The following is a 24,130-nucleotide window of genomic DNA, read 5'->3' on the forward strand; positions in this document are numbered from 1 at the left end:
GTGGAGATCAGAGAGGAAGCAAGCTCTTCTTTGTCTTTTCTTGTAAAGGCACCAATCCCATCATTCTCTACTGTCATGACAATTATCTCCCAGAGGCCCTATCTCTGAATACCAGCCCATTGGGGATTAGGGTTTCAGCATATGGATTCAGGGGACACATAAACATTCAGTTCATAGCACCACTTTTTTTTTCATAGCACCAATTTTATTTGGATATTCTGGTACTTGCAGCCAAAAGAATATTAAATGAATCACTACCCAAGGCTAGCTGCACCCCCACTATGCAGACATATTCCTCTCATTTATTTCCCCTATGCACGGCAGCTATCAGCTCTGTAAGATATCAAATGTGTCTTGAAATCCCTGAAAAAAAGAATGAAGATGAGAGTCTCATTAGGTGTTCTTTGTATGCTAGGGCCCAGGGTGCCAAACAGGTAAGATTCTGGCTTCCTAATCCAAAGGTTAGAGGCTTCAAATCCTTTCTCTTTCCTTTTGAGAAAATACAGGTAAGACAGTTCTGCCTTGTAAATATTAATATTAGAGACTAAAATTGGGGGCCAGCAGTGTCTTCGTGCTATTTTATCCAGACCTAGCATACAGAAGTTGTTAAATAACTATTTGATGGATAAACAGATACATTCCATACATTTTCACACAGAAGAAACTCATTGCAATAGGTAGGATTAGGTTTGGCAGCAAATGGCAAAAGAAATAACAGTGGATTAAACAAAATGGAAATATGTTTTCCTATATTCATGTGAATATAGGTGAGTGTGGAGCCTTCCTGACCCTTTCAACCTCCTTCTCTCTTATTGCCCCACTATTTTCAATGTGTGTTTTCACCATGTGCTGTAATATTTCTGCTCCAGCTCTCTCCATCACATCTGAATTTTAGCCAGCAGGAAAGAGAAGAGAGGAGTGGGCACACCACTTATATTAAGGACACTTCATACAGTTGCAAATCCACTGACCAAAGCTCCACCCCATTGGTCAGAACTGAACCTCCAGGCTTTCCCTTGGTGCTGGATATTTTCTGTTTGTCCCTTCACCACATCCAACTTCACCCTTTTCTACACTGTCTTGTGCTGTCAAGGATTTACCTGAATTGATGACATCAGTGGGCCCCCTGGCTTTCTGGCTTCTACTGAGTACAGCCAGTGGGAGACACACTCAGGAAAGGAGGAGGTGAAGGACGTTAAGACTGGCCCTCCAGCTTGCTCTCTTCTAAGTCTATATGGGTTGACACTATCCCTCTATCTAGTGCATGAGCAAGAATGGTCTACTTCAGGTTGCAAACAATAAAGGCTACATTGCCTGTAGATAATTTAAAAGCAATAAGAAAGCCAAATAAAAGTCTACCAACTTTTTATTATCACCATCCACAGACAATTCTAAACAATGTCAATAATAAAACACTCTTCCTGCCAGGAACAGACCATTCCCATCTCCACCCCTTCCCCAGGGCAGCCACCACATCTCCCAAGGCAATTCCTGTCACTCACCCCTTCCTACTCAGTTACTCCGGAGGTTTGGTGACCACTTCTTCCCCTGGCTTCTCAGGCCTAGGGATGGTAACAGCTCTCTGCATATGCTCCACTGAGTTTCTAAAAACCCTGTACCGCACACACCTTTGTAAATAGTCTGTTTATTAAACTCCGGTCAATTATCCAATTTAAGTGCGCCATGCATTTCTTACTGACGTCTCAGCTGATACTATCCAGTAGCAAGGAAGTTTTTATTCTGAAGTGGTCACGAGCCAAAACAGAGATGTTATTATTGAGAAAAAAAAATGGATAAAATAAATATTGGAAAAAATCAATCTCTGCCACTCTCTTTTATTATACTTTAAGTTCTGGGGTACATGTGCAGAACATGCAGGTTTGTTACATAGGTGTACATGTGCCATGATGGTTTGCTGCACCCATCAACCCGTCATCTACATTAGGTATTTCTCCTAAGGCTATCCACCCCCCAGTGCCCTACTCCCCGACAGGCCCCGGTGTGTGATGTTCCCCTCCCTGTGTCCATGAGTTCTCATTGTTCAACTCCCACTTACCAGTGAGAACATGTGGTGTTTGGTTTTCTGTTCTTGTGTTAGTTTGCTGAGAATGATGGTCTCCAGCTTCATCCATGTCCCTACAAAGGACATAACTCATCATTTTCTGCATGGTATTTCATGGTGTATATGTGCCACATTTTCTTTATCCAGTCTATCATTGACGGGCATTTGGGTTGGTTCCAAATCTTTGCTATTGTGAACAGTGCTGCAATAATCATACCTGTGCATGTGTCTTTATAGTAGAATGATTTATAATCCTTTGGGTATATACCCAGTAATGGGATTGCTGGGTCAAATGGTAATTCTGGTTCTAGGTCCTTGAGGAATCGCCACCCTGTCTTCCACAATGATTGAACAAATTTATACTCCCGCCAACAATGTAAAAGCATTCCTATTTCTCCACACCCTCTCCAGCACCTGTTGTTTCCTGACTTTTTAATGATCACCATTCTAACTGGCATGAGATGGTATCTCATTCTGGTTTTGATTTGCATTTCTCTAATGACCAGTGATGATGAGCCTTTTTTCGTATATTTGTTGGCTGCATAAATGTCTTCCTTTGAGAAGTGTCTGTTCATATCCTAGGTATTGATGGAACGTATCTCAAAATAATAAGAGCTATTTGTGACAAACCCACAGCCAATATCATACTGAATGGGCAAAAGCTGGAAGCATTCCCTTTGAAAACCAGCAAAAGACAAGGACGCCCTCTCTTACCACTCCTATTCAACATGGTATTGAAAGTTCTGGCCAGGGCAATCAGGCAAGAGAAAGAAATAAAGGGTATTCAAATAGGAAGAGAGGAAGTCAAATTGTCTCTGTTTTCAGATGATATGATTATATATTTAGAAAACCCCATTGTCTCAGCCCAAAATCTCCTTAAACTGATAAGCAACTTCAGCAAAGGCTCAGGATACAAAATCCATGTGCAAAAATCACAAGCATTCATATACACCAATGATAGACAAACAGAGAGCCAAATCATGAGTGAACTCACATTCACAATTGCTACAAAAAGAATAAAATACATAGGAATAAAACTTACAAGGGATGTGAAGGGCCTCTTCAAGGAGAACTACAAACCACTGCTCAACAAAATAAAAGAGGACACAAACAAATGGAAAAACATTCCATGCTCATGGTTAGGAAGAATCAATATCGTGAAAATGGCCATACCGCCCAAAGTAATTTATAGATTCAATGCCATCCCCATCAAGGTACCATTGACTTTCTTCACAGAATTAGAAAAAACTACTTTAAATTTCATATGAAACCAAAAAAAAGAGCCCACATAGCCAAGACAATCCTAAGCAAAAAGAACAAAGCTGGAGGCATCATGCTACCTGACTTCAAAGTATACTACAGGGCTACAGTAACCAAAACAGCATGGTACTGGTACCAAAACAGATATCTAAACCAATGGAACAGAACAGAGGCCTCAGAAATAACACCACACATCTACAACCATCTGATCTTTGACAAACCTGATGAAAACAAGCAACAGGGAAAGGATTCCCTATTTAACAAATGGTGTTGGGAAAACTGGCTAGCCATATGCAGAAAACTGAAACTGGACCCCTTCCTTACACCTCATTTTTTTTTTCCTTTTTCAAACTTGGAATTTACAAATCTACCAAATGAAAACACTCTTCTGATTGTTCCCAAAGCTTTCACTCCTCTAACAGCTTTTGCCACTTCCCTCCAAGGAAGCTTTCAAGGAAACTATCTCAATGGGTGCAAGTGAATGATACATCAAATTTCTAGCCCTAAAGCCAAGTAAAAGGAATTTGACTATGTCCTGATCTTGATTCAGATGTGTCCTTCAGTACAGATTGTGTTTGTAGCACTGTCCAACTAGCCAATCAGCATGGGATCCTAACCAATTAGAACAGACATTCTCCAGGGTGCCATTCCAGCCCCTACCTGCTGGATATCTTCCCTGCCCCTAGGAAAGCTGAAAGTAGAGCAACTTGACCTCATCCCTGTACCCACTAACTCTGGACACCTCTTAATATCCATGTCTTTATCCATGTTTTGCAAAGTCAGGCCTATCTACACCAACACAACCTCGCCTCCTGGGCTGGATCAGTGTCTCCACAGGAGGGCAACTTGACAGATCCTGTTTCTTAACTTTCACTCCAGCTAGCACTCACTTTTAGCTTGTCATTATCCACATAGCTACTGCCCTGGAGTATGAGTTTTATTAAGGTGAAAGCAATGTTTAGAGGCAATAACATGGTTTAGGATGAACAATTAATCGAAGAATTTTTGTTTCCCTCTCAACCTCCAAAATAAAGTACCTAGTAAATTTGGATTTCATTGTCTGGTTGCAAAACAACCTGCCCTGGGGGAGCCTCTGAAAGGAGTCACCAGGCAGTGATGAGATGTGCTTTTCAAAGCCATGTCACGGTCATGGTAATCAGCAGACAGATCCCTATTGTGCAGAGCCCTGCCGCAGGGCCCACAGGGCAGGGCTTCCTGTGAGTGGGCTGCTGGTTGTTTGTGGTTGCTACAACAAAGCCTTAGAGAGAACTTTCTGGGGGGCCAATGTTCAAAGTCCACACAAGGCTGAAATCAGGTCTCAGTTCTGCTCCTTGTGTTTGACTAGAAATGCCAGGCTCTTCAGAAAGTGAGACAGAATATTATCCAAGGAAATGTGGAGGGTGAGTTTTGTTTTGACTGGTTATTTTCATGACTGTGCCAGACACTTCACACACACACACACACACACACATACACATCACCTCTAATCTTCACAAGAGCCCAGTGAGATAAGTATCACTGTCCTTGTTTGCAGAAAAGGAAACTGAGGCTCAGAGATGTAAATAACTCTGTGGCCCCTCAGCAGCTGGGAAACAGAGCAGTGATTGGAACTCAGGTTGACCTGACTCCAAAGCCCCATCCTACAGTCCCCACCCACCTTTCCCAGAACTGTGCAGAGGGCCAGAGGTAAGGCCCGATAGATACAGACCTTCAACCATGGCCTGCAGGGGTTGAAGTGGGCTGCACAGCAGACCAAGTTGCTGCCCTGGAGAGGAAGATAATTATATTATCATGGTAGCATCACAGCAATGCAGGCCAGCTTCCTGAACCGGGTGGACAAGGTGGTAATCAGCAGAGGATGAGAAAATAAGACAAGATGGGGGAGGATGAGGTGGGTGGATCACGAGGTCGGGAGTTCAAGACCAGCCTGGCCAAGATGGTGAAACCCCATCTCTACTAAAAATACAAAAATTAGCCGGGCACAGTGGCAGGCACCTGTAATGCCAGCTACTTGGGAGGCTGAGGCAGAGAACCACTTGAACCTGGAAAGCAGAGGCAGCAGTGAGCCAAGATCGCGTCACTGCCCTCCAGCCTGGGTGACAGAGCGAGACTCCATCTCAACAAAAAAAAAAAAAAAAAAAAATAGACAAGATGGGTTTGTCAATTATCTTTTGCTATATGACAATCCACTTAGAAACTTAGTGGAGTAAGAGAGTAAAATATATTATTTCTCATGATCTGTGCTTGTGCTGGTGGTTCTGCCCCACTTTGTATCACACACGGGTCATTTATGCAAGTGCATCCTGCTGAAGGCTGGTATATTTTGGAAGTTTAGAGGCCTTCTGAAGAGTTTGGGCCTTGGTGCTGGCTGTTGGCTGAGGGGCTTCAGTTCTTTTCCATGTGGTCCTTAGTACTGTGTGGCATTTTACCTCTCAGTGTCTCTCCATATGTCCTCTCTCTTCAAGAGGATAGCTTGGACTTCCTTACATCATGGTGGCTGACTCTGAGCAAACAAAAGCAGAAGCTTCCAGGCCTCTTAAGGGCTAGTCCTGGAGCTGACACAGTATCATTTCTGCCACATTCCATTAGTTAAAGTAAATCACAGGCCAGCCTGGATTCAAGGAGAGGGGAAATAGACTCCATTTCTAAGTTGGTGGGGCAACCTGTGCACCGAGGGAGGTGGGAACTTGTTGGCAGCTATCTTTGGAGAAAATCACAGTGGATATGCCCCAGATTCCCTCAGGCAGCATATACCCTGCAGAGGCTGTGGGGAGAAGGGTATCTCTGCAGCATGGTGAAGGGCCTTGTCTAGAATGCCAGCTCTAGTGATAGGGTATGGCTGCCCAGGGTATACAATGAAAAGGCTTGTAAAGCAGCATCTGGGACCAGCAGGAAAAAAGATTTCAACTGAGTCATTCATTAATTCATTCCTCCTTTGTTTGAAAAAATATTTATCAAGCACCTCTGTTGTCCTACTCTTCCAGGCACTGGGGATAAAAGCAATGAAAGCTTATCCTTTCTCAAGGAGTTCACACTCTAGTAAGGGAACTAGACAATAAATAAGTAAATAAACGTGTAATGTGTTAGGTAAAAATTAGTGCTAAGAAAGGAAATAAAATGAATAAGTGAGTAGTGATAGGGGACTGCTAGGGTGTGAATGTTTGTGTTCCTCCAAAATTCATGTGTTAAAATCTAATCCTCAATGTGGGGATATTAGGAGGTGTGGCCTGTGAAGGTGACTGAATGATGAGGTTGGTATCCTGATGAATAGGATGAGTGCCCTAATAAAAAAGGCTTATTAGTGCCCTAATAAAAAAGGCTTGAGCCCTTCCACTATGTGAGGACATGCAAGAAGCCACCACCTATGAGGAATAAGCCCTTACCGGACACTGAATCTGCCCACACCTTGAGCTTAGACTTCCCAGCCTCCAGAATAGTAAAAATAAATGCTATATATAAATTACCCAGTCTAAAGAACTTTGTTACAGCATGAGGAACAGACTAACACAGAGGCCTCTAATAAGGTAACATATGAACAGATGCATGAATGAAGAAAGAAAACTGGCTGTGTGGGTAAGGCAGGGAAGAACATTCCAGAGGGAACGGTAAAGGCAGAGGCCCTAGTGCCTCAGTCTGCTCAGGCTGCTATAATAAATTACCATAGCCTGGGTGGTTAAACAACAAACATTAACTTCTCACAATTTTGGAGGCTGGAAGTCAGAGATGGTGGTGCCAGCATGATCAGGTGCTGGTGAGGGCCATCTTTCAAGTTGCAGACACTCAGCTTCTTGCATCCTCGCAAGGCAGAAGGAGAGCAAGAACACTCTCTTCCCAAGGGTTCCCCGTGACCTTATTATCTCCCTAATTGTACCAGCTCTAATACCATCACCTGAAGGAGTTAGGAATCCACATATGAATGTGGGGGGGCTCCATCATTCATTCCATAACACCTAGGAAGAGCATTCCAGGCACATGTGAGGAATGCTGTGGCTGCAGCAAAGTTAGCAAGGGGGAGAGTGCTGGGAAAGGAGATGGAGGCACCAGGGGCTGGAAATGAGGTTCTGTTGTAGGTGGGTGAAGATGGTCCAGCTATGTTCTATGTTGCCACTGTTTGATAGAAACGCAATGTGAGTCACGAATACAAATCACATGTCATTAAAATGTTCTTACAACTACATTTTATTTTGTCTTTTATTTTAGCTTTGAGGGTATATGTGAAGGTTTACTACATAGGTAAAGACATGTCATAGAGGTCTGTTGTGCAGATTATTTCATCACCCATGTGTTAAGACCAGTACCCAATAGTTATCTTTTCTGCTTCTCTCCCTCTTCCCACCCTCCCCCATCAAGTAGACCCCAGTACCTGTTGTTTCCTTCTTTGTGTTCATAAGTTTTTATCATTTAGCTCCCACTTATAAGTGAGAACATGTGGTATTCAATTTTCTGTTCCTGCATTAGTTTGCTAAGGATAATAGCCTCCAGCTCCATCCATGTTTTCACAAAGGACATGAACTCATTCTTTTTTTATGGCTGCATAGTATTTCCATGGGGAAATACTATCACATTTTCTTCATCCAGTTTGTCATTGAATGAGCTTTTAGGTTGATTCCATGTCTTTGTATTGTGAATAGTGCTATAGTAAACATTCACTTGTATGTGTCTTTATGGTAGGATGACTTACATTCCTCTAGGTATATACCAAGGAATAGGATTGCTGGGTCAAATGGTAGTTCTGCTTTGAGCTCTTTGAGGAGTCACCATACTGCTTTCCACAATGCTTGAACTAATTTACACTCCCACCAACAGTGTATAAGTGTTCCCTTTTCTCCACAACCTAACCAGGATCTGTTTTTTTTAATTTTTTAATAATAGATATTCTGACTGGTATGATGTGATATCTCATTGTGACTTTGATTTGCATTTCTCTAATGATCAGTGATATTGAGCTTTTTTTCACATACTTGTTGGCCACATGTTTGTCTTCTTTTGAAGAGTGTCTGTTCATGTCCTTTGCCCATTTTTTAAGGGGGTTGTTTTTTTCTTGTAAGTTTGTTTAAGTTCCTTAAAGATGCTGGATATTAGACCTTTTCCAGATGCATAGTTTGCAAATATTTTCTCCCTTTCTATAGATTGTCTGTTTACTGTTGATAGTTTCTTTTGCTGTGCAGAAGCTCTTAAGTTTAATTAGAGCTCACTTGTCAGTTTTTCCTTTTGTCACAATTGCTTTTGGTGTCTTTGTCATGAAATTGTTGCCAGTTGCTATGTCCAGGATGGTATTGCCTAGGTTGTCTTCCACAGTTTTTATAGTTTTGTGTTTTACATTTAAGTCTTTAATCCATCTTGAGTTGATTTTTGTGTATGGTGTAAGGAATTGGTGCAGCTTCAATCTTCTGAATATGGCTGGCCAGTTACCCCAGCACCATTTATTGAATAGGGAGTCTTTTCTTCATTGCTTGTTTTTGTCAGCTTTCTCAAAGATCAGATGGTCATAGATGTGTGACATTATTTCTGGGTTCTCTATTCTGTTCCATTGGTCTGTGTGCCTGTTTCTGTACCAGTACCATGCTCTTTTAGTCACTGTAGCCTTGCAATATAGTTTGAAGTTGGGTAACATGATGCCTCCAGTTTTGTTCTTTTTGCTTAGGATTGCCTTGGCTCTTCAGGCTCTTTTTTGGTTCCAAACAAATTTTAAAATAGTTTTTTTCTAGTTCTGTGAACAATGTCATTGGTAGTTTGATAGGAATAGCATTGAATCTATAAATTGCTTCGGGCAGTATAGCCATTTTAATGATATTAATTGTCCTTATCCACGAGCATGGAATGTTTTTCCACTTCTTTGTGTCTTCGCTAACATCTTTGAGCAGTGTTTTGTAATTCTCATTGTAGAGATCTTTCACCTCTCTGGTTAGCTGTATTCCTGGGTATGTTATTCTTTTTATATATAGCCACATTTTAAAAAGTAAAAAGAACTAGGTATAAACAAGTTTTAGTTTATACCTAGTTTAGTAATAGATTTTGTTTAATATAATATATGAAGTATATGAAAAATATGAAATATATGAAAAATATTATCATTTCAACATGTAATCAACATGAAATTATTAATAAGAAATTTTACATTTTGTCATACAAAATCCTCAAAACCTAGTGTGTATTTTACACTTAATAGCACATCTCAGTTTAGACTAATGGTATTTCAGGTGCTCAGTAGCCACCAGTGGCTAGTGGCTACCACATGGGACAGTATAGATCTTTAGCCTATAAAGCAGTATTTCTCATACAGAACTACCTCAGAATACTGGCCTTGATATGTTAATAAATACACTGGAAAGATAGGCAAATAATGTGTTCTGTGGTCAAATAAATAAAGCTGGAGAAATACTAGTTAAACAAATTGTAAAATGTTTTCTTTCAGCAGAACACCTCAGAACTATTAATAGGATAAGTTATTCTAGGAATCTCCTGGAGGAGGCAAAAACTAAGAATAAAGGAATCAATTTTTAAGAGCTGTGTTCTGGGGAGGCCTAGGAGCTTTCACAGAGAGACTTTGGAGAGACTCCTACCCTACTCTGGTTACAAAGCAAGTAAGCTCTGAATTCCCCCATTTCCAGTTCAGCAGCTCTGCTATCATTTGTATTTTTTTCCTTGTTTATCATTTAATATACCTTAATTGAAAAAGGGTTGTAAATCTTTTCTTAAACCCTTGGGTTCTCTAAACAGCTTTCACACATACCTCAGAAGGTGGCCTTAGATGCTGAAAGTGTTCTTTAGGAAACAGCTTTGCAAAGGAGCTTGGGGGCAAACCTCACCTGACACGGCCTCCTCTTCAGTGCAGACTCACCTCGTCATTGCTGTAGCCACAAGAAGAGCTGTGAGCACAGCCTGGTGGCACCTCACCTGAAACCTTTATCCTCACCAGCATGTGGCTGCTCTGATCTGGGCTGTTTATTCATGAATGACCAGTTCCTGGTGCTCCCTTCATACAGGAGTGTTCTGTAGTTTAAAGCAAACCTGAGGCTGGGCACAGTGACTCACGCCTGTAATCTCAGCACTTTGGGAGGCCGAGGTGGGCAGATCACAAGGTCAGGAGATTGAGACCATTCTGGCTAACATGGTGAAACCCCGTCTCTACTAAAAATACAAAAAATTAGCCGGGCGTGGTGGCGGGCGCCTGTAGTCCCAGCTACTCGGGAGGCTGAGGCAGGAGAATTCGTGAACCCAGGAGGCAGAACTTGCAGTGAGCCGAGATCGTACCACTGTACTTCATCCTGGGCAACAGAGCGAGACTCCATCTCAAAAAATAAAAATAAAAAATAAAAATAAAAGCAAACCTGAGACTTGACGGACAAAGGCCGTAATTTCTGTTTGCACCTGCAGTGGAGCCCAGAGGTCTCCTGATGGCAAATTCTCTCTCATCCATTTCAACCCTTGAGCATGGACAATACTCTGTTTAGTCCCTAAAAGAAAAGGCATTCCATGAGGCATTAGTGAGAAATGTATATTTAATTAAAGACTTATACACTGTTGGTGGGAATATAAATTAGTACAACCATTGTGGAAAGTGTGTGATGATTCCTCAAAGAGCTAAAAATATGGAACTACCATTTGACCTGGCAATCCCATTACTGGGTATATATACCCAAAGGAATATAAATCACTCTACCATAAAGACACATACATGCATATGTTCATTACAGCACTATTCACAATAGCAAAGACATGGAATCAAACTAAATGCTCATCAATGGTGGACTGGATAAAAAATACATGGTACATGTACACCATGAAATACTATGCAGCCATACAAAAGAATTAGGTCATATCTTTTGCAGGAACATGGATGGAGCTGAAGGCTATTATCCTTAGCAAACTAATGCAAGAACCGAAAACCAAACACCACATGTTCTCACTTATAAGTAGGAACTAAATAATGAGAATACATGGACACATAGAGGGGAACGACAGACGATGGGGCCTAACAGAGGATGGAGAATGTGAGGAGCAAGAGGATCAGGAAAAATAACTAATGTGTACCAGGCTTAATACCTGGGTAATGAAATAATCTGTACAACAAACCCCCATGTCACGAGTTTACATTTGTAACAAACCTGCACGTGTGCCCCTGAACTTAAAATTTTTTAAAAAAGAAAATTTAAAAAGATTGTTTCAAAGACTTTTGTAGAGAGAGCAGAGTTTAACTAAGAGTATTTCACTTTAGAAAAATTCCTGTGAGGCATGTTTCTTTTCACAAAATCTCTCCAGGATGCTCCACCACCATACTGACTTATCCATTTCCCTCCCTGTCTGTCTGAGTCTCTTTGTGTCTCATTCTGTCTGTTCTGTATCTCTCTTTGTCCTTCTCAAGCCCTGTCTCTCTGTCTCAATTTCTGTCCCTTTGTCTCTCTCTGTTTGTCTCTCTGTCTCTATCTCATTCTCTACATAGCTCTATCTCTCTTCTCTACCCCACCCCAGCCCCAACCTTCCCCACAGACAGCCTTCAGTCTCCTTCCATCTCATGGTTTCTGAAATGCCTACTTTTCTTAGGAAGAGCCATTTAGCTCTATCCCAGATTCCACACTCTCATCACTCAATACTCTACCCCATGTGTGGTACTAGAGATGATATTAGGGCCATGATTTTGATTGCACATAAAAGAAGACAGTCATAATGTGTTTTTATTCTTTTATCCATCTCAAGTATCACTCCCCCTTGACACTTAAATCTGTGAGTTAATTATATATCCCTTCATTCACTGTGCATTAGACAGCCCCAGGATTGAAGTCCAGCTCAGCCACTCTTAGCTTTGACCTATGTCATCCACTTAACCTACTGAATGGCACTTTCTGTATATCTAATACATGGGTTGTAACAACTCTGTCAACAAGTTTTTGTAAGGTTATATGTGAAAGTGGTTCTTTCATCTCAAAACATTTCACAAATGTAAAAGATTGAAATCGCTGCAGCTATTGCCTCCAGGTAAGAGCAGGAGCTTGTAACAGCAACAGACAAGCTATGCACAGAAGTGAAAATAAGTGAGGTAAAGGGGGAACCAGTGAGCGGCGGAAGGTGTAAAGGGAAGAAGCATCTGAGCCCCGGTGCCTAACTCATGTAAGTGGCCTCCACACATTCTGATTGCTTGCTACTTCCATCAGGGTCCCAGCAGAAAACAGCATGTTGAAATTAATTTGATGACAGTTTATTAAAAGGACTATTTTTGAGATGTAGCATGTGGAGAAACTACATGAGAAAGAGCAGTATCTCAGGACTAGTAACTGTGAGGACTGGTATCACTGCTCCTGGTCCTGAGGTGGCACAGAGAAGAAGCATGGACCAGAACCTGGAGACAGAGTGCCCTATGGAGAGGGCTGCTAGGCAGTCGCTGTACCTTCCATTGAGGAATGCAGCCAACCCATGGGAACATCTCGGAGAGACAGCTGAGAGAACAAATACCCTAATCCCACTCTCTATCCTCCCTTCAATATCTTGTCAGGGCCCCACATTGGCCAAACCCATTTAGAAACCGCAGAGGACAAGGAAGACACTAGTGTGGTCCATGCAGAACAAATAGCCTCCCAAGGCAGAAAGCAAAGTGAAGTGTCCTCCCCTCTGGAGCATGGATTTGAAAGGAAATAAAAAGATGTATATCACCTCACTCCCACATATAGATAGGTCATAGACATATTGGGAAAGCCACTTGCAATTTTTATGAGTCCATGAGCTCTGAGGAATTTGGAAATCCTGGAGGCACCTTGCCACAACATGAAAAAAGCCTATCTGACAACAAGAACAAGCAAAGGTAGATAGGAAAAACCGAGCAAGGGAGAAAGACAGAACCATGATGAAGTACTATGGACCGCTGAAGCCAGAGAAACCCACAGCCAGCCATAACTGAAGCTAGATTGTGAGCTGATAGATGCCATTTTCCTTAACCTAGTTTATATTGCCTGTTATCAATCCACTTTTTATTATAAATGAGGAAACTGAGGTACCAAGAAATCAGTTAACTTAAAAAAGTTCACATGTACACTAAGTGGCAGAGCTGCAATTCTATTCTTATTTTACCTCCAATGTCTGTGCACTCTCCACGACACCCCATGATGCTCTGGAGTCTCTTTTTCTCCTGAACCCTATTGTGGACAAAGATTTTCAGACATGCTTGTTTCCACTTGGGCCATAAATGCCTTTAGATGACAGATCCCCCTGGAGACACATTCCCATGGAAGTCTTCCACTGTCTTGCACTTTTTTTGTCATGCATCTACACCGTCCTAATCTCTAAAAGCCGTTCTTCACAATCTAAACAACGAAAAGAAGTAAGAGCTGTGACTGTGTGGTAAAGAAAGGAAAATAAATCTTGCTGGTTTGGGACATAGCTACAAGACAAATTTCCACAATAGCCTTTGGAATAAATGACAAGTCCCACTCTGAGCAGTGGCAGGATGCCATATTTCGACAACGGTTTCAACACGAGAAGCCTGCTGGGAGGGCAGTGTTGGTGATGCTTCCTGAAAAATCCTTTTAAAAGATGCAGCACGCTTTTCCACTTACAAATTTGTTAAGAAAAGGGAGAAAATGTCACACAGGAAAAAATGATAGGACTTTTGAAAACTTGAACAATGATATCCATTGATAAAATCATGAATGTCGTTTTTTTTGTTTTGTTTTGTTTTTTAAAAAAAAGGAAAGAAAAAAATAACACTTCCTTCTCCATTGGTAGAAATTTCAGAACACTTAGTAACTGGATCCTCACCTTGTGGCCAAAACAGTCCGACAAGGAAAAGACACAATGCACAATGAGGAAACCCCCAACAGCTCCTCCAAACACATACGTACACACAACATACACATACACACACAAAAAATACACATACACACAACATACACATACACACCACACACACAACGTACACACACATCACACTTATCATACATCACACAAAACACACATGAACACACATTATAGACATTACAACATACACACACATCATATACACACATATCACACACACATCACACACACATCACATACACATCATACACACACATCACACAACATACACATACACACATCACATACAGATATATCACACACACATCACATACACATCATACACACACATCACAAAAGATACACATACACACATCACACACACACATCACACACAAAACATACATACAGACATACATCACACACACACCACACACAACATATACATGCACATACACACACATCACATCACACACGCAACATAGAATGTACACACACAACATACACAACACATCACAAACACAACATACACACATCACACATATCACACACACACAAAATACACACACATGCACGCACGTCTTACATACCCAGTAGGTTTTTGGCCTGTTAACAAATGAACTCAAATGAAGTCAGTCTTAGAGGATGAACTCTGGCAAGCCAGGGAGCCTACCCAAATGCAGCAGGAGCAGAGAGTGCATTGGCTTAGAAGATCGAGAAACATGGACATTAAGTTTGGCTCTACCACTTCATGTTCCTGTGAATATTGGGAAAATTGCTTAACCTCTCCAAGCCTCATCTATAAAATGGAGATATTAATGCCTACTATGTTGGCTTGCTACAATGATTCAATAATATAACATCACTAGTGTTCCATAAAAAGTAGTGGCTGGGCATGGTGACTCATGCCTGTAATCCCAGCACTTTGGGAGGCCTAGGTGGGCAGATTGCTTGAGCCCAGGAATTTGAGACCAGCCTGGGCAACATGGCGAGACTCAGTCTCTACAAAAAAAAATACACAAAATTAGCTGGGTGTGGTGGTGTGTGCCTGTACTCTCAGCCACCCAGGAGGCTGAAGTGGTAGGACCACCTGAGCCCAGGAGGTCAAGGCTGCAATCAGCCATGATCTCATCACTGCACCCCAGCCTGGGCAAGAGAGTAAGACCCTGTCTCAAAAAAAAAAAAAAATGCAGTGACTGTTAATTACTCTCCTGTAGGGACTGCTCAGGTCAGGTCTCTCTCATAAGCTTTCAACCATGGCCCAGTGGTTGAAATCCTGGTGTAGTCAACTCTTAGCTCTGTGACTTAAAGACAATGAGTGCATCAGTTAGATTTTGCCACATGAGAAATGACCACAAAATCTCAGTGGCATGCAACAATAAGCACTGATTTAGCCTGAATGACCATGGGTCAACCAAGAGTCGGCTACTCTAGGCCAGGCTCAACCAGGTGGCTCTTCTGATCCCTGTTGCCCCCGCTCACACATCTTCAGGTTGGCCAGGAAAGCTTGCCTGAGGTGGCTTTCTTCACATGTCTCCTATCCTACTCCTGGGATCAGCAAACTATATGTCCCAGCCCCTGGGCATGTTTTCATGGCAATGGCAAAAGTAGAAGTAGGTGAGCAAAAGCATTCCAGGCTTCCACAGCCGGGGCTTGGCATAGGCATATCATCACTTCTGCCATACTCGATCAGTCAAAGTCAGTCTCAGAGTCAAACCCGAAGTCAAAGACCTTCAAAATATTCCCCACCCCACTAGTGTGAGGAGCTGCAAAGTTACATAGGAAAAGGTGTGCATTACAGGGAGGCTAAAGAATTGGAAAGGATAACATGATCTACCATAGACTAACTACATAATCTCTTAGTTGCTTTATCTATAAAGTAGGAATAATTGCTACCTACATCATGGGTTCTTTTAAATATTAAATAATATATTTATGTGCCCAACACACTGCTTGGCTGATAAGAAGCACTCAAGAAAAGTAAGCTAATATTTTTAGTCAGTGTAGTGGTAGCATGAGCAGGGTGGTGCTCTGTCATGCATTTTTCTACAGTGTTTTGGCATGCTTCATTCATTCATTCGTTTACTCATTTCTATAATATTAACTAATCACATAATTACCATGCACCACATGTTTTATCATTGTGCTGACCACACAAAAGGCTGAAATCAATTGATATTTGCATAGCATTTTTATACCCAGAATCAAACTGATCATTACAATTTTCCTTTAATATAGTTCTTATTATCCCTGTTAAATAAAAAATGAAACAAAATCTGGCTCATGATCTTAGTGATCTCTAGCAAACAAGCAGCAGGCCATAGATCAGAACCTCTTAAGTCAAGATTCTATATCCAGGTATCAGAGTTACTTCAAGTTGGGACCCTCCCTTCATGTCTCCTTCTTACTCCAAATTCATGGATTCTAAAATATTTGAGTGAAGCATCACAGTAATCCCATGCCACATCGAATGCTTGGCTCTGTCCCTTCTCTTTTTTATTTACTTATGACAGAGTTGTATTAGTCCCTTCTCACATTGCTATAAAGGACAATCTGAGACTGGGCAATTGATAAATAAAAGAGGTTTGATTGGCTCACGGTTCCACAGGCCATACAGGAAGTATGGCTGGGAAACTTACAGGAAACTTACAATCATGGTGGAAGGTGAAATCAAAGCAAGCACATCTTCACATGGTCAGCAGGAGAGAGAGTGAAGGGAAAAGTGCTACACACTTTTACACAACCAGATCTCGTAAGAACTCACTCACTATCATGAGAACAGCAAGGGAGAAATCCACCCCCACGATCCAATTACCTCCTACCGGGTCCCTCCCCCAGCATTGGGAATTATGATCCAACAGGGATTGGATGAGACTTGGATGGGAACACAGAACAAAACCATATCAGGAGTTCATGTCTGGCTTGTATCCTGAAGGATGAATGGGTATTTTCCTGGAGAAAGAAAGGGAAGATCAGAGAAGGGAGGGCATTACAGGCAGACAGATAGTGTAAGCAAAGCCACAAGGTGAGAAACCTCAAGGCACATGTGAGAAAGTAAAGTTCAGTTATAAGGCATTAGTTTCAAGGTGGAGATGGAGGGAGATAACGTTGGAGACGCAGTCAGGCATTTTATGTAGGATGACTTTGTATGTCATGTGGAGAAGTTAGGATGTTAGATTATAAACAGTGAAGAGTCATTGGAAGGTTTTGAAAAGGGGCAGGATAAGGACAACTCTGAACTTCCTAATGGGCCTCCTGCTAGCTGTGTGGGAAAGGGTTCTGAAGAGCATCACATCTTCATAAGGACACAGCCAGCAAGCATCCTTCCACCTGGCTTTTTTGTAGAGATGAATTAGATGGAAGGGCTGAATCTGTTGGGGTTTGGCCTGTCCTTAGGAACAAATCAGATGAAGGGAGTCATTATGCCAGCACAAAAGCAGGGCCTGATAAGAAGATCTGAATAGAGCAACACTGAATTACTGAACTGCAAGAAATCTAACAGGGTGTTTCATCATCCCCCTCATTACAGATGAGAAAATCATTGTCTACCTTACGAAACTGAGCTGCTTCAGGTCATATAGGAGCCTCCTAAATCCCAGACCTGTTCTTTCCTCACCCCCATTCAGATATCCCACCTCCTCTGAGGTCATACAGGGTACCTGAGTACCTGCTCTGTGCAGGAGCTACAGAAGTCAAAGGACTGGAGACCCCTGTTTTTGTCTCAGTAACCCCAGAATACTATGAGTGGCAGCATCTCTGCTCCTCTTTCTAGGCATGACCCTAGGAAGCTCTACTCACCTCACACTCCTTGCACTCTGTGCCCCTGTGGAAGCCAAAAGGACACAGACATTAAGGGCATGCAGGGCCAGTATTAGCTATCCCAAGAGAAGAACAGGGTCCTCAATCCAATAGAATGTCTGGGAGTGACATGAAAGCTAGTGTTGTATTAGGAGGTGACCGAGAAAAGAGAAGGTGGGATCTGTGGTTCTGAGAGAGCAAGATCAGTATTAGAACACATCAGAGACACCAGGAGACCAAATGAGGAGTCAACGAGGCAGCCCACCCTCATCTGTTAATCTGTCCAATGGACACTGTCTTCATGGTGCAACCTCTATTGCAGTTTCTATTGCCCAGATATCTGAAAAGACTGCCAGCCCCTGCCTTCTACCTCTGAACTTAGTCTTCGCTAAGTTGAAGAGTCTTCAGCCTGAGTCCTTGGTTTGCACTTAGCGATCAGTGCATGTTACCTTGACCTTGCCATTCAAGGTCTCTTGGACTATTTCTCATCTAAAGGTCATATTAACATCGCCAGCCTACTCCTCACTTCCCACTTTAAATGTATTCACAATTATCCGATGTTCCAAGCAGAAACTGCACTTAAAATATAGGAAAGGGAGGCACCTTTGCTATAACAAAAAAGTGATTGTTACCATGAATCTGAGGAAAAAGAGGGAAGATTTAAAGGATAAGTCCAAAGAAATACATCTGGGGTTAACAGACTGTTGGCAAATAATCTTTTCTTGTTTCCCCCTAAGGTCTATGGAAAGAAGTAGTGTATAATTAGAGGAAAAGCTCTTTTTAGAGAAAGATTAGCTGTGAAACAGGTAGTTCAAAAGATAAAAGGCAGGAAACCTGCTTCTATTCCAGTTGAGTTGCCCCATAGGGTTTGTGCCAACTCTGTGGGCTTTGAGACTCTGCTCTGAAAACAGAGGGTATTGGGCACGGTGATCCTCCAGCTCTAGGAGTCTATGATTTTAACCCAAAACCAGGCTGAGGAAGGTTACAAATCAAAGTTCATGACTGCAGAGGAACTCAGACTGTCTAGGTTTTATTTAGTCCCTTTATTATTTCTTTTGTAGCTTCTTTTTCTTTCCTTATGGTCAATCTGTCTTCATATAGCTTAAAAAAAAAGCCACTCCCAGAGGAAGGTCTGCAAGTCAGTGGTAAAAAAGGAGATAAGAAAAATCTGTCTGAGGGTAACATAGATGGTGAGAATCTAAGCAAACTCATGCCCCCAGCCCACTTCCTAGTAAGACATTCAGGGCAATTACAGAACTTCTCAGAGGAAACCAGGGTTCAGAACCACCCACAAATCAGCTCCAGGACTGCTCTGGCCTGTCTCCTGTTGCTAGCTGGCCTCACAGGCACTGTGTCAAGAGCTGCATCACACACAGATGCAGAGCCAGGCTGCTGCTCATATTCTGAGAGGGTCCCTTGGCATAGGAGTTGCATTGCAACAAATGAAAAATAAATGCTTCTGCTGAGAGCTTCAGTGGATGTCAGATTTCCTGCAGCTAGCTTTAAAATAAATCTAAAATCATTTTTCCACTGCTCCTCTTAGACGTGTGAGTTTAGAGAATTTGGACATTCTAGGGCTAACTATAAAAACCCAGTGACTGTATATTACCTAGATACAACAAAGATTCTCCTTATAGAAAAGGAGCTCTTACTTATAGTACAATTTTATGTTCTAGGTACTAAGCTAAGCATTTTTGATCCTCACAGCTGTCCTCTAAGGAAGCACTTTTTTTTATTAATAGACTTTTCTTTTGGCAGTTTCAGGTTTATAGAAAAATTGAGTAAAGGTACAGAGAGTTCCCATATGTTCCCTACTCCCACCTCCATTTCCCCTATTATTAATATCTTTCATTAGTATGGTATGTTTGTTACAATTGATGAGTCAATCTTGATACATTACTATTAAGTAAAATCCATAGATTATATTAGGATTCACTCCTGGTATACATTCTGTGGATTTTGACAAATACATAATGTATAGTCACATGTATCCACCATTACTGTACTATACAGAAGAGGCTCACTGCCCAAAAAAATCCTCTGTTCCCCACTCTCCACTCCGTCAAAACCCTGGCAACCACTCATTACTGTACTGCCTGAAGAAAGCATCTTTATCCACTTCTAAAGAGGAGGAAGCCAGATCTTAAAGAGGTTATGAAATTTACTCAAGTGGGAGAGCAAAGATGTACCGGGCACTGGCCGACCAGAGTCAGTCTTCCCACTCTGCATTTATTACCCAACAGCCTCTTCCTGAACACCACCAAGGGGCCAGCCAGCTACAAGTGCAGGTTGTGGGAGCAATACAATGACAAACAAAGCAGCACAGATTTCACTCTCACCAAATTCATAGACTAGTGGAAGGCAGGCATTAAATGAATTAGCACAAAAATAAATATCTAAATATAAATTGTAATAAATGTTTGAAGGAAAATAGGTCCTAAGGTATAATGACAATGCTTTCCAGGGAGACCTGGTATGTGTTGGGAGGAGGTGGTGGAGGTGAGGGATCTCAGGGAAGACCTCTCTGGAAAAGGATGAGAAGCTGTTTCTCTGAGTTAGGGGTGAGTGTGTTCCACAAAGAGAGAGCAGTTTTCATAAAAACGATGATGTAGGGTAGAAATTGTCTGTTCAAGGAAACCTTCACTCCCCCATACAAAGTGGTTTAAAGTCAGTTTTCTCAATTTATAGCTAGTCAAGAACAATTTGAATAGGAAAGTTCATATAATGTAGAAAGTTCCATGAAAATTCACCCTCATTTCTCAGCACTAATAACTAATATTAAGTGTTTCACTACAAGTTTGATAGGTTTGAATTTTACTTTCACTACACCCTCCATCCCATTTTTTAGAAAAAGAGACAGAGGCTTGGAAAGAAGTAACTCCCAAGATGGCAAAGCAGGCTCCATACCATGCCTCTGCCATGGTGAAGGATAAATGTCCTACTCCCACATCAAAGAATCAGGGAGAAGCACAGTGCCTGGGCACAGAATGGTCATTGAATCAATATTTGAAGAAGGAATGGGTGAATAGCCAGTCAAGGGCTGCTGAGGTAGCAGCTCATTAGAGTAGACAGGGCAGTGGTTTTAAACTCAGACACTGAGGCCTTCCATTTCTCCTCCAAACCCTCATAAACCAAATGGCCTTGTTTGTCTCCCTGGCCTCAATATCCTCTTCTGTTCTTCAGTAAGCATAGAATACAAAAATTGCAAAGATAACCAATAAATCAAAATATTAGACATAGTAATACAGTGGAAAAACAAAGGAAAAAGGGAAGGAAGGAGGCTAAATGTTATCTAGACTCCATTTGGTGACACACCTCTGGATTCATGACTCCCTCAACCTGGCAGATCAGATACTCCTAACAGTTGCACCCTCCTCCTTTTCTGACCACGACAGACATTACTATCTGATCATGGCACACTTTCTCAATGAGCCCACATGAGCCTCAGCACAGTGCTCCAGGCAGCAACACCAACACACCACCAATGACCCTCAAGATGAAACCTATTTGTGATCACAACACCATAAAGAGTCCTTCTTGAATATTAGCAGCTTCCAGTAAAAATTTGAGGAAAAGACGTAGATCTCACTGAAAGAGTCTCAGCAACTCTGAAATTCCCCAACTGATGACATTGTCTCAGTCTTTATAGGATGTCTCAGCTGTACCTAGGGTCTTCACTGACTTGGCAGCACTCTCTTTTCAACTGCTTGTTCTGCTGCAAACACGAGTAGGAACTTAAATGATCAGGACTTTTTCTAAGGGTTTTATAACTTCCTGACTAGGAATCCTTTCCAAATGTACCAAAACATATTGTTCCCAGCTTCCAGCTCTTCATTAATGCATCATGGCTACATTTAACGAGTCGGAGGAGGAAGCATGAAAAATTCTGATCTCTGCCTTAAATCTTGTTCCTGGGCTTAGGGTAAGGAAGGAATCAGAAAAGGCATCACACATTCCACCAGCTTTCAGTTGCCAATGACTATCTTCAAGAAGGGTTTTTTGTGGTTCACTTTTCCAAAGGCATGGAATATATTTTGACGTCTGTGAATATAGTGCATACCAATGTTTCTCAAAGCGTAAGCCAAAAACTTTCTGTCAGAATCACCTGTGAGGCTTGGAGTGAGGGGAAGTGCTTGTCAAAATGCACATTCCCAGGTCTTGCCCCAAATCTACTAAATAAGACTTCGTGAGGGAGGGTAGGACTTGTGATTCTGCTCTTTAACAACTACCTTTGCTCACTGGGACTCAAAAGCCACCAGTTGGAAAAACAGCAATTCTCATGAAGACCAATGTCAGGACTACTTAGGATTAGAAATGAGTTCAGCTTCTACTCTGACTCTTACTAATTAGGCCTCCTTGGAAAAGTCAATTAAATTTTCTAAATCTGTGCCTCTGTACAAGAGACAGAATACAATGTTCTCCAAGGTCTCTTCAGATACAACAGAGACAGAGAAAAACAAAGGTAGACCTCTAACTTCAATCCAGAAGAGATCTCTAGATCATCCAGTTTCAATTTTACAAATGAGTATTCTTCAGACAAAAGTCATTATGTAGATGCATGTGTGTTTCTTTTTCTAACAAACCCAGTATTTTTATAATTGAATTTTTTTTCCAAAGTTAAAATTGTCACATAAAAATCCTATTTCTGACTTTTCTTGAAAAACCATAAGGCCAAGCAACATGGCACCCACATAGTACTCTTTGGCATTGGGACTTCTGGAGGGGAGTGGTATGGACTTTCCAGAATAACATAGGCTCCATTCCACCCCTACATTCCACAGACCTATTTCACCTGCTTACAGTACTTGCTTGGCCATGTGAGCACTGGGTTTGAGTCCCATTCCTTGTTTTACAGGTAAGTAAACATGGACTCAAAGTAGCTTGGTCAATGTCTCACTATCAGCTACAGGAGGCAACATTCAAATTCTCAGAAATTTCTTTTTTTTTTTTTTTTGAGATGGAGTCTCACTCTGTCACCCAGGCTGTAGTGCAATGGCACAATGTCAGCTCACTGCAACCTCCAACTCCCGGGTTCAAATTCTCCTGCCTCAGCCTCCCGAGTAGCTGGGATTACAGGCATCTGCCACCACACCCAGCTAACTGTTGTATTTTTAGTTTCACCATGTCGGCCAGGCTGGTCTCAAATTCCTGATGCCATGATCCGCCCACCTTGGCCTCTCAAAGTGCTGGGTTTACAGGCACGAGCCAGTGCACCTGACCCAAACTCTCAGTAATTTCTAAAAACACAGTTTAGGGTTCACCTCCCCTATGAAGGTTTCTTTCATCCCCAGAAAAGTTATCCATGCAATGGTTACTGGACTCATCATAGTGTTCTGCAATTCATTTTAATGTAAAAATTGTTAAATGTACAGCATAAGTGAGAGCTGCCAGCCCAATAGTCACTCTCTCACCAGTTTTATTTAAAGTAGTGACATAAGCACTTACAATTCTACATTTCTCAGCTTCCCTTGCAGCTAAGAGAAGCAGTTGATCCAATTCTGGCCAGTGAGACATATGTAGAGGTTGCTAGGTGGTAATTTGGGGAAAAATCTTTAAAGAGAGGAAGTTTCACCTGGATTTGCCCTTTTACTTTCCTCTTCTACCTGCCTTGATAGAGTCTGTTGGTAGGAATACAGTAGCCATTTTGTAACCGTGAAACCAAAAGCTTGAGAACAAAAGCCAACATAAACATGTCTGAGTGTAAAGAGAGACCACCTGGGTCCATGATGACATATAGGTGAAACCACTCAACTTATGGTCAGATAAAAAAATAAAACGAAAATTTTTTAAGACACTGTTTAGTTGAGTTTTCCATTAGACACCTCTGAATGCAATCTCTACCTATTCCATACAGAAAAATAAAAACATGCTCATTACCCCAGTGAACATGCATGAATCAACCATCCAGAATTAACAAATGTTGTTTTGTTATATTTGGTCCTGTTCCTTTTATTGATTTGTCTTTGAAATAGAATAGATACAGTAAAAGTTCCATTTGCTTCCCTTCCTAAGACTATTCCCCTCCTTCCTTCCCTGGAGTCAACCACAAACAGAGTTATTGTGTAAGCTTTCCTTCCACATTTTATATTTTATTGTGTCTATCTCCTTAAACAACTTGAGCATTACATATACCTGTGTGTGTGTACAAATGTATAAAATATCATTCTTCCACTTGAATTTATCACTGAACCTCATGTTTTCTAGATCTAGCCATATGTAATCATAATAGATCAAATTCATTTT

The 24,130-nt window shown here is 41.6% G+C and overlaps 2 long non-coding RNA genes across 2 annotated transcripts in view; both read right to left on the reverse strand.

Annotated features, from left to right (window-relative positions):
- LOC109027966 (uncharacterized) overlaps nt 1-24,130 on the reverse strand; it is a 154,423-nt gene that overhangs the window by 70,837 nt on the left and 59,456 nt on the right. The gene's annotated exons all lie outside the window — the stretch shown is intronic.
- LOC129524033 (uncharacterized) lies at nt 274-4,484 on the reverse strand. The gene is made up of 3 exons (XR_008667677.2): nt 4,360-4,484; nt 2,057-2,136; nt 274-363 (listed from the first exon to the last, which is right to left on the reverse strand). It is a non-coding gene; the product is annotated as an uncharacterized lncRNA (long non-coding RNA).

The sequence above is a fragment of the Gorilla gorilla genome, chromosome 7 (genome assembly GCF_029281585.2).
Source record: "Gorilla gorilla gorilla isolate KB3781 chromosome 7, NHGRI_mGorGor1-v2.1_pri, whole genome shotgun sequence".
Lineage (NCBI taxonomy): Eukaryota > Metazoa > Chordata > Mammalia > Primates > Hominidae > Gorilla > Gorilla gorilla.